Below are 12,786 nucleotides of genomic sequence, written 5' to 3' on the forward strand. Positions count from 1 at the left end.
ATAAGCTAGGATAGTCTTTAAAATAATATTTACATTATAATATTTATATTATTACGTTTGTACAACAGATAACATATTGAAACGATTTTCTGCATGTCAGTATAGTTATATTATATAACGGAAGTTCTAAGAGATTAATAATACTAAAAATGTTGGTGACATCACCATCACTTAACATTAGGGCTAATTATTCGAGTTTAGACTACTTGGGCCTCACTCACGTTTTCTTTCATGCAGAAAGAAGACAAATGCGTCGTTTATGCGCATTTAAGATCTAAAATCTACTACTGAACGAAAGTTCAATTTTTTTTTCATTAAAAGATTAAATTAAAAACACCCAGGTTCTATAGCGTACTTAACCCTAATAGGTACTCTTCCTCTCATTCCATTCATCATTTAAAAACGTCAGTAATCTAGCTGAGGTATCATCTCTATAATTTATTATACTTTTTTTCTTGGATTTTCAAGCTAAAACCGTTTCTTTTTTAAAATTTACTTTGAGTAGTCAACTATTGTTTTTGTATTTTAACCAAAATTAATAAATAATATATAATAAATTAAAATATAAGTAATCTAATTCAAATAATATTAGTGTTTGAATAATTGACGCAGCATATTGATTCTTCCTGCTCTTACAAATAAACTAAAGGTACTCTACCTCGAAAAAAGTATACTGATTACGTATTATTTATAACCAAAATAAAAACAATTCTTCTACCTATTAGCTGTAATCATGTAGCTATATTGGTTCAAATGTACTTATATTTCTGAAGTGTTAAATTATCGTTAACTAAATATTAAAAATCTTAATACCATTACGACATAGCTATGAAAAATTATTTGAAGTGTTTAAATTCTAAAATTACAATTTTGAGCGACGTTGATAATGTTTGTAATAACAAGAAAACTTATTAAATGTATTACCTAAATTAACAATATTAAGTGAACTTTAAAGGTGTTTTCCCGACAATGATTTTCTTAGAACAACACTTTCTCGTCGGTACTGCATGCGGAGGGGAAGAGGGCGAAGATCTTACATATTGTCACCTATAATGAAAGTAGCATTCATTCCATCTCACGTCAAGCTGATGTAATTCGGAGCTATATGATCGTGTCTTTTATTCAATAATAATTTGTTACGTTTACATCATCATTAATTAAATAGATGCACAGATGGCGCATGTGTCTTCCTTTAAATGACTCGTTATATGGTATTATAAATCTAATCAAACACCTTGACTGATTTTAATTAATTATATCTACAGGTGTTTTATTGAATTGTACGTTGAGATATAAATTTCGTTGTTCAAATGATTACATACATTTTTAACGTTTATGAAATAATGTTGTTTGTTATTCTTCATAGTTCAAAGCAGTTTCCAATTCAAATTCAATAAAAAAATATACTCATTTTTAATGCCTTTGTAACATACCGTATTTTGTGGTATATAAACTAACTATGACCAATTTTGGGATCGAAATCTCGAAATGCTGGTCATTCAACCCATGTAACAATGATTAGAATAAATGATTATCGGAAGCGTAGAAGCATTTAAAAATTTGTAAGTCTTCATGAATTGTGTACTTTAAAACAGTGATATTATAAAAGCACATTGTACAATTCTATTTGTATAATTAAATAATTTAATTAAATACAGAGGTCAATAGCGAGGTGTTTTTTTTTCATTTCAAATTTACATTTAATTACTCTCAAGTTCTTCGTTACACTATTCCATGAAGTACATTGGATTTTAATATTTCAACAACACAGCATGACTTTCATCGGCACTTTATACTGCATTAAACAGGAGAAGTACAGCTTTTCTAAACACACTCTTTTGAAGAAGTTTAATTTTATATAATAAAAACCTTTCTTCAATAAGCTTCAGGAAAATTCACCTTCAATATTGATATAGGCATATAAATGTCAGATGAAATAAGACAAATATAGAAAAATGATGAAGTATAAACATAATATAATTCTTATATATTTTCTATTAATTACAAAAATTAAGTTAACATTTAAACATTTTCAATATTCTACTCTGTATATACTCTGTATTTACTATATAACAGGTAAACCGAAAAGTCCCTTGCCTGACACATAGATGGCGCTTCTACAATTAAATCCATATGTTTTTAGTTAGCCCTAAGCGTCAAAAGATGCGTGTATAAATTTGACAGCTGTCGGATCATTAGTTTGTGAATTATAACATTTTGAGTGAAGCAACTTTTGTTATTGTGAAAAAATGGATAAAAAGCAATTTCGCGTGTTGATAAAACATTACTTTTTGAAGGGAAAAATACAGTTGAAGCAAAAACTTGGTTTGATGCCAAGTTTTCGAACACTGTCCCAGGAAAATCAACCATCAAGGATTGGTATGCTAAGTTTAGACGTGGTGAAATGAGCACCGAAGACAGTGGAAAAAAATTCACAAAATGATTTTCAATGACCGTAAATTGAAATTGAATGAAATAGCAGACACTCTAAAGATATCAACTGAACCTGTACATCATATCATTCGCGAATATTTGGGTATGATAAAGTTCTGCGCAAAGTTGGTACCGCGCGAGCTCACTTTTGACCAAAAACGACCACGGGTTGATGATTCGGAGCAGTGTTTGAAGATGATCAAGCGTAATAAACCCGAGTTTTTTCGTCGATATATGACAATGGATGAAACATGACCCCATCATTTCACTCCGAAATCCAACCGACGGTTATCCGAGTGGACTGCACACGATGAACCCACTCCAAAGTATGGGAAAACTCAACAGTCGACTGGAAAGGTTATGGCGTCTGTATTTTGGGATGCGCATGGAATAATTTTCATTGACTACCTTCAAAAAGGGAGGACCATCAATGGCGACTATTATATAGCATTATTCGACCGTTTGAAGGACGAAATCGCCTATAAACGACCGCATTTGAAGAAAAAGGAAGTGCTGCTTCACCAAGACGTCAATGAAAACGATGGCAAAAATCCACGAATTGGGCTTCGAATTGCTTCCTCATCCACCGTATTCTCCAGATCTGCCATCCAGAGACTATTTCCTGTTCTCAGATCTCAAACCAATGCTCACTGGGAAGAAATTTTCGTCGAATGAATAGGTGATCGCCAAAACTGAGACCTATTTTGAAGCAAAGGACAAATTGTACTAACTACAAAATGATATCGAAAAGCTGAAGGGTCGCTATAATTAGTGTATCACCCTTGAAGGGAAGTATGTTGAATAAAGAAAACTAATTTTGCCAAAAAATGTCTTTTACTATGGTAGCCCGGGGATTTCTCAATTGAACTGTTATTGTATAATTTCTTTTATTTTAGCTTTTCTTTCCAAGTAGCTGATAAGAAATGTGGAAGTCGATAAATGTAATTAATAGTGAACTGAACTGAATAAAGTACTTTTCACTAGCCTCTTTTAAAGCCAACCTTATACCAGTAAGAGCGCAGAGATGGAGAATGATAGTTGGATAGGGTAAGATTCGAGCCATATGATGAATGTATCCAAATTTTTCAGCCAGTCTCTCTCAATTTTTGGCTAGCCATTAAATATTTTTTCTTTTAGTTATATTTTGGAGGTTCCTTTTAAGTAACTGGCGTTTATTTGGTCTGGACCTACTGTTTAACATGACCCAGTGTATGATCCTGTTTAACTGGTCCTAACTGCGATGATTATTCCTTGTTCGGTTTTTTTATGTTTTTATATTTAGGTGGTATAATCACAAACATAAAGTACATTCAAGCGGTGGCTTAACCGCCGCTGCTACTTATACAGCCTCACTAAAGCTGTCGTGGTCATTAGTTCTGGCTAAATTTGAACAGCCTATGATGAACAATTCCTTTCAATTCGATGCATTACCTTCTTTGTTTCGTAAAGCTTCTCCGGTCTTTCACCATGATATTTGTCACATATAATTTTTAATAGCCGTAATAAAGCTCAATTTATTGTCGTTTCAACTGGAATTTACAAATGGAGATTCAATCCATTACATATTTAACACATATGAAACACAAATATCGACTTTTTTTGATATCCAAACTTTAGAGAACGGTTAAAAACTGTTTTTTTTTGGGCAATTTTTGGTTCAATAGCGATATTAAGAGATGAAATATATGTAATGTCATCAATTTTTTCAAAGATTGGCCAATATTTTACATCGGAATATCTCGAAAAAAATAGGCAAATCCATTCTAACACTTATATTCACTTTAGTACTCATACTAAACAAAAAACAACTTTCAATGAACGCCCGCTAATTTTCTTTTCCATTTTGAGCGAATAAAAATAATGAGATTCTGTGCAAATCAAAATTATTTTTTTCTTAATCTTATAACAGGTAGGGCAAAAGTCCCGCTATCATTTTGAGTGCGCTCCATCTTGGTTATTTGACGTTTATCTCAGTTTCATTTTAATCATTGTATTGCGTGGATGTCCAAATTTTATTATGGATAAATATACGCGAAAAGAACAAGCAGAAATAGTAACAATATTTATAGAAAATAATCGTTTCATTATTGCCACTCGGCGGAAATTGCGCCAAAAATATCCCGATCGTCCAGTGCCTCACAAAACCACAATTTATCGTTTATATGCAAATTTTCGACAGTACGGTACGACACCACTCAGGCCTCGTTCTGAAAGACAACGGACGTCTCGTAATGCTGAAAATGTGGTTCTAGTGCGCGATAGTGTTGCAGTGTCTACAGAAAAATCAATTCGGAGACGTGCTTAAGTTTTTTTGTTTCAATTTATGGTGAATTTTAAAAATTGATGTGAAAATGTTAACATACAAAATTCAATTATTCCAAAAATTGCTACCGAGAGATCCTGATCAACGAGCTGAGTACAGTAATGCAATCCTAAGATTGTCTGGTGAGAATGAATATGTTTCGTCTAAATTGATAATGAGCGATGATGCCCATTTTCTTTTCAGTGGTCACTTCAATAAACAGAACAGCAGGTTTTGGGGAACACAGAATGCTCAATTAATTCATAAAACATCATTGCATCCGTTAAAAACAACTGTACGGTGTGGTACTCATGAAGGAAACCTTATTGGTTCCAATTTTTTTGAAAATGACCAAAATGTTGCAGTTACTGTTACTGCTGACCGGTATCAAGACAAGATTCGAAATTTTCTTGTGCCTGAAATATGGGCCTTTTTTTAGCTGATATAATTTTTCAATCATAAAGACAAGAAAATGTAAAGAAAATGTAAACTTTTTATGAAAACCAAAGTTACTTATCATTTCTTTGAACAAAGTTATAGGCAATCAAAATGGCAGCGGGACTTTTGCCGCACGTTGTATTAAAGTTAGTTATTCCCTAAAAAATTATATTGATATAGACTGTTTTTTATTATATTAGATATCAATTTATAGTAACATAAAATTCTAGAGTAATATAAAATATATTACACATTTTGATATAATGATTAGTCACTTCAATTCAACAAAATATAGTAAAAAACTACTTACTAGATTCCTTAATCTACACAAAATATAGCTATCTAAAATAACCATGCTATATAAATAAAATATCAAAGCAATATGAAGAATGCAAAGGAATATTCTAAAGGACATTGTCACAGAATTAGGTTAGAACTCATTAGCCATATTTAGCTTCCTGTGATACTTAGTTTTTTTCATACCCCTGAAAATTATTTCATGACAAATAATTCTTATCAAACAAAAACGCAACATTTTGTGTTATAGCTAACATTTTTTAAAAATTGATTAAATTTATTTGTTATGAATTATCTTCCTTTCAAGTGTTTGATAAAAATTATACGAACAAGATTAATTATAGTCGATAATTTAATAATAGAAATACATCAGTATAAACGAAATAATTATTATTATCTTATCTACAAAATATTTTAACGAATTATACAATATAAAGTTTATTAACTTATTTCTACATTACACATCTTTAATCGTAAACTTCCTCAATATTCATTTTCACTATTTGATTCATTACAAGTTCATGTATTTCCGGTAGTTTCTATTTTTATCAACAATTGGATAATTTAATTGAAATGTATGAATTGTTAAGCGGGAAATATTTATATTTCTCCATATTATATAAGACAGGGTTTGTTATTATTTGTCTAGTTTTGGATAAAACATATTTAAAATAATAATTTCAATATATCAAAATATGCAGTCTAATAATGATTCTTGTATTAAATTAAAATATATTAATAAAAAATAGACACTAGCTCAAAGTTTTAAATGTGTTTGTTATGTTTGTGACTGGTTATATGCAAGAGATTAAAATTCGGAAATGGGAACCAACTCTTTCAGTTATATCTTTCACCTAAACTTTAACTTGAATATAATATGTAATAAATTGAAAACTGTTTATTTAATTTTGTCATTGCTTTTTTGAAATTATTTTTACTAGTATTTGTTTCTCCTTTGGATCAGTTTTCTTTTTTATTTCTTAACTTAACCAAACCAAACGCAACCGTCTCTGCCACGTCAGCAATTAGGCTTCATACGTCCCAAAATCTTCTGTAATATTTTCTTTCCAAGTTGATTATTGGTAGTCAGTAGGCTTAAGACTTCAAAATCCGTGTTAAGCAATAAGTCATGTCGAAATAAACTCAAGTTGGAGTATAAAAAAGAAGACGAAATTTTTCTACCTTCAAATACAAATTATATAAATCAATATTTTAATTGATAGTTTAATAATAAAATAATATCAAGACGAAACTTATAATCATAATCATATCCAACAAATGTTTTAATATAAATCCATTTTAAAAATATAATTTAATTTAATTATATTGTTTAATAATATATATCTGCTTAGTTTGTTAACCTATTGCTTTCTTAGTGTTTTCGGTATAGTAGGCCCGTTAAAAAAATTAGTCCAATGAAAAAATATGGAATGAACCGTTTACTATAATTTCTCTAGTCTAAATTATCCAAAGCCCTTTGACGGTAATTTTTGTTAAGTGTAGGCTGAACGCTGATTGAGTAAAGATTAATGAATTACGTCGCTTTCAAAGACTATTGTGGACTATGTGGGTAAAATGTTATTCATGATGGAACTGTACGGCCGCGCTGCGTCGCCGTGGTTCACAAGAGAGCGCTTTGCGTAAAAATATTATTCATTTTTAGTATTACTCAAAATTATTGTCTTTCATTACAATTAAATTTTTAATATTTGATTTTAATTATCTGTCTGCGATTAGTCTATATATTTTAATAATCTACATAATCTAAATAATCGTTTCCAATTTGTAGTTTGATTATTTTAATGATATGAAAGTATTCCATAAGATATAAAATTTTGTTCATTGAGAAATGTATATCTTATATTATTATTTATTAAATTAATTTTATATTGTTATTATTTATTATATTATTTAGAACATGTGTAGACTTAAGTATAACTGTTTTTATTAAATAATATCTCAGTGATATTACTAAAAATTAAGATCTGAATAATTATTGTTCAATAAGTAATATGAGCAAGAACTGAGCTGAGAGACTGAGAAACTGAGCTACTACAATCGGCCTTTGAGTGCTGTACCCTGAAGTTCAAGCTTCTGTCTAAATGCCATTAGACTATGTTGTAAACCATAAATGGGATATTTCTACAAAAATGTATCAAGAAAACTCTTTCTTCTTTTTATCAAGAAATGAACTATTTATATGGGTATTTCATATACTTTCATACATTTAGTGTCTTAATTAATAATTTTTGTTTATGTTTTAGCCAAAAAAAGCCTTCACACCATCAAGTTTAACAACTCCAAGAATTTTTTGAAGTCACTTAATTTTGTGACCCATTTTGCACAGATTTTATGAAATCTTAGTATTTTTTAAATTTTTTAGTGACACAAAATTCTGAATATTTGTAAAAACACTATCGAAAACTAATCAAACTCACTCATCAAAATCAATCTGTGGTTGCCGCGAAAATTTCCGTCGAGTTTTTCAACAAGCGAATCAGTCTTCAGGGCGATGGTATGATCATTCGCAACACCATTTATACACACTGACATGAGTCATATATACTTCGCTATAAACCGATTTTATATCGTTAAAAATTTCAGACCGAGATTTTCACTTTTATTAATCTCTTTCGCATTTTGGCGAATTATGTCTGCCTGTGAGCATTCCAATACACTTAGTTTGTAAATATGATGCGTATTTAATTATTGGAATGTCCGGTTTCGGAATAAACGCTAAGATAAAATTATGGCAACAAATATTACGTTTTAGAGAGAGAAACAAGAAAAAATATTCTGATAAAGTTTTTTAATAAACCAAAGCCAGAGAAGGAAAATGTTGAAACAATATGAAACAAAATGTTGGAAACTGTGAAACAATTTAAATATGGTATGGTAAAGAATGATATAAAAAAGCAAAGAATAATCAAAGTAACAATAAGGTTTGTCTATTTAAATTTATAGATCCTGGACTCTCCTATAGGCTTTGTGTAGATACATTTACTACTCAGTTTGCTCGTCCAAATACGATGACAGACCTTTACAGGCTATAGTGAAAAGGCACCCAGTGAAAATCTTCGTAGCATAGATTCCATCCCACCTGAAAATATCTGCGAATAATCATACTAATGCTCTTCGTAAATAGGTTGCTTCTAGCCAATTTTCATACATCAATCGCTCCATCACACAGATTACATCCCCAGCATTAGAAGATATATCAAAAACACCCGTCAATTTCACCAACTATGTAGCCAACCTATATACACCGTCGCTCAGGATCCATGCCATTGGAGTCGATAGACTTAGACTGGTCCATAATCGGTTCGCTCACAGTCATTTAATAAACATATAGTTTATTCAAAGTTTATTTTATACATGCGTCATCGAAATTTGTGACGTCAAAACGTCGCAATGTTGCCGCCATCAACTCTGAGTTTTAGTTCAATTTGGCTTTAACATAAAACAAAATTTTAATCTAAATAAAATCATTAAACAAAAATAATCTAATGCATATATTATCGAAGGACTTAAAACTACAATTAAGAACACAGGTATAATAATTTGTAGGTTATTGTTGAGTTGTCTTATTATATTTACATTTAACTCTTTTCCACACCACCCATGAGGTAGAGTTCTAGGTACATATTTTTAAGTAGTTATACAACTATAATTGTTAATTAGGTGGATTAGACCTAATTAACAATTATATATCAAAGTAATGTATTTTACTTTAATTCGAGAGCATATTTACCTTTTTACATTTAGTTCTGGTTTCCTTCGATTGTGTGTTTACTTGTCAAGTCATCTTGATATCACTGGTTTTTTATTTCTTCTGCTTCTGCTACTACTCGTGTACACCATTCTTAATCATTGAATTCTGCCTAATGCATTTACCATATCTACAAAACAGTTAGTATTCATTCTCTTCGCATTTAATTTAATTTAATGCTCATGTTTAATTCTGAACAATTACAATCATGTCCTTGCACACAAATTGGCCATACCCTACAGTACCATTTTCTACAGTTATATTGTATTAATTATGTGCATATCTTTAGTTGTTTCCGTCTTTGGAGTCCGTTTTCCGCTATCATCACCCTGTCTCAGGAATTTCCAGCATTATCACATATCCTGAAAGTTTTCTTTAGTCACTTTCACTATTTGGGTCACTGTCCAAGTCAATCATTAATCTGTTTTTTTTTCAATCTGTCTAAAACATGTTCACGATCCACCATTTATCAATTACTTTCTCTGTATGTCTTATAGAGTTCATCCAAACCGAATGTGTTATGGTTGACAACGCTTCCTTCCACATATCCAAATAGGTCTTGATGGAATATCCTTCTCGACCAGAATATCTATTATATTCTTTGCTACCCCCCATATCACCTCGATTGGATTGAATATACAGTGATAGGGAGGAAGTCAAAATACTATGTAACCATATTGTTCAGCCATATGATGAACTGCATATCTTTTTTCGGGCTTATTTCTAAAAAAAGTTAATTGTAATAAACGCAATTAATACCTAGAAACAATTTGAAATAGTTCTGTTTTTTGGCATAGCCTCTTCAAAACTCAATTCACGTTTTGATAGCCATTTCTTCATTACAGCATTTGTTGATGCTAATGTTTTTCATTAATTAAAGTTTCAAACCATAACAAAAAGATGTTATGGTTCATTTCTCGATGGTAGTCGCCCTTGGATTTGGAGGAAAACACTAGTTCTGCACTAAGAATAAATCCATTCTTATTTCCTGCATGAATAACAATATATCTGCAATTAATTATTAATAAATATTATGATCAGTAAAACCTAACCAAATGCTATTGTAACTTTTACTTTTTTCGATCAATTTTTGTTGTCTTTACAGTTTTTTTGTCTCTGTCGTGCCAAGAGTGCCCCAATGAACTATTTCGAAATATCCAAGTTTCATCAAGATACACAAATTTAAATAATTGATCTTCCTTGATCTTATTGTATGCCTTTAAAAATTGCGTTATTTTTAAGGCATTGTCTGGAAGTTTCATTATACCTCTTCCGTGGTTATCTTTACACCATTTAAATTCTATGCCCTGTAGAGTGTATGAAGGGATGTCTTATAGCCCTTAAAAAACCGCATGCTCTAACCCTTTTATGTATACTTTCCAGACTAAACATTTTCTTTTACTGACTGAAATAATTTTATTAAATAACGATAACATATAACGATAAAATAGTTTGTGTACTTACTACTCTTATACATTTCGTATATTTGATTTCGATATCAATATCAAGATAGTCAAGTTTTCTTGGTTGAATCTAACATATTGTTTTTCGTTTTGTAAGCGATGTTATTCGATATTACACTAATATTCAACGCATTTGCAACAGGCTAAAAAACATTTTCAATAAAATTGCAGCAACTTATATTATTTAATATCATTAATAATTACCTCTCTAACGGAATGGACTGGCAAAAGGGGTCTTCATTATCTCTTTCCTTTTCGAAATAACTTATTAAAGCCGCAATTAATTTGTGACTCTGAATATATATTGTTTTCGGCATTTTCAAACAAGGTGATATGATATATTGCGGTGCCATTTAAAATTTATCAAAATAATAAATGCGCTAAAATAACGTTTGCCAGTTTATAACCTATAGTAATTATAACTAATATTTTGAATAATTTTACGTACGTCTAACAACCGGACGTTGTCAGACATATGCAAAATTCCTGAAATCAATAGTGATAAAAGGTTTTAACTCTAACCTATAAATTATTGTGGCTGAATAATTTACTGTAGTTTTTAGACATACTATAATGTTAAAATAAATTATACTTGATAACATTTTTGTTAAATTATTTTATTTAGATTACAATTTTGTTGTATGCCAAAGCCAAACTGAACTAAAAGTCAGAGTTGATGCGACAACATTGCGACGTTTTAACGTCACAAATTTCGATGACGCATATATAAATAAACTTTGAATAGACTACAGATAGTCCATCCCACTGCTACTTTTATTCCCACTTAACAACTTCTGTACACTATCTTATCGTCGAATGCTCTCGCTTAATCTTAATTCATTCTAACTACAATCAGGTAAACTATAGAAACACTCTTACCGAAGACTTCTAACATTAAGATCCAACTACTATTGAAATTGAAATCTACAACAAATCATTCAAAACCTATCTAATAGAAGCAAAAATACTAGAAATCATCGATATCTGTAGATTTCATCATAAATGGAGAGGGATGGTAATTAGAAGAGCCGAAAATAGAAAAAAGTGATTACAAAGCACGCTAATATAAAAAAACAAAAGATACAGTAAATGAGATGTATGTGTAAATGAGATACAGTAAATAATATTAATAAAACTACGATGATTGATGACGAATGCAAAACAAAAGATAACAGAATAATGAAAGAGAAAAACTAAAAATTGAAAATAAAAATAGTCGAAATATGCATGAGGGATGTACGAACAGTATTGGAAGTTGCGCCAAATAATAAAATAAGAAATGAATGGTCGGAAGCATTTTAAAAAAATCATTACAAGCGGCGACACCCTTCGCTGTCTTTTTCTTGCAAACTTGAAATCGGTGCTTATTTTTTCGAAATGTAAATATTTTTTAGTGTTGGAATCAAACTTCTGATAATAAAACTATGACGAACCATTATATTGTTTAAAGACTGTTTTTCTTTTATTGAAAATGAGGCTTTGTTTCAGTACAACTTTCAGTAATGAACATGGAAGTTTGGAGAAAAGGTAATTTCGATTATTAGATGGGTTCAAAGTCGCATTTTTCTAATACCTTTTCAATGAAAACATCATCTACAGATATACGATATACAGATATTTTTAATCTATTTATATCACTATGGAATTAAACATCCACTGAACCGTTTAAATAAAACTGGTCTTGTTAAAAAAGCTTGAAACTTGGGTTCGACATGAATTAAGAGATGTTTCTTTTTGTGAATCGCTGTTGAAACGAAACTTGAGCTATTATCGAAAGGTATGATTACAAGCGCATTGAATAATAATTGAAAAAATTATAGTCGACATTCAAGAAGCTTCACAAATACTTAAAAAGCTCTCATGGTTACCAAGGAAGATATGCTAAATGTTTGGCGAGAATGGAAATGAATTGTTAATTATGATCTATTTAATCCTGGCCAAATCAATCAATTTCAAATAATACCCTTAATTTTTCGTTCTTAATTTATTATTAACTTCGCATATTTTCTCCATATTGAATTCAATTAATTAATTTTTATAAAATGTTAAGTAAAATGTATACACACCCCGAATAATTTTCTGCA

The sequence above is a fragment of the Rhynchophorus ferrugineus genome, unplaced genomic scaffold, assembly GCF_030347505.1.
Source record: "Rhynchophorus ferrugineus isolate W39M unplaced genomic scaffold, kcgeb_rfMv2 rfM2, whole genome shotgun sequence".
Taxonomy (NCBI): Eukaryota; Metazoa; Arthropoda; class Insecta; order Coleoptera; family Curculionidae; genus Rhynchophorus; species Rhynchophorus ferrugineus.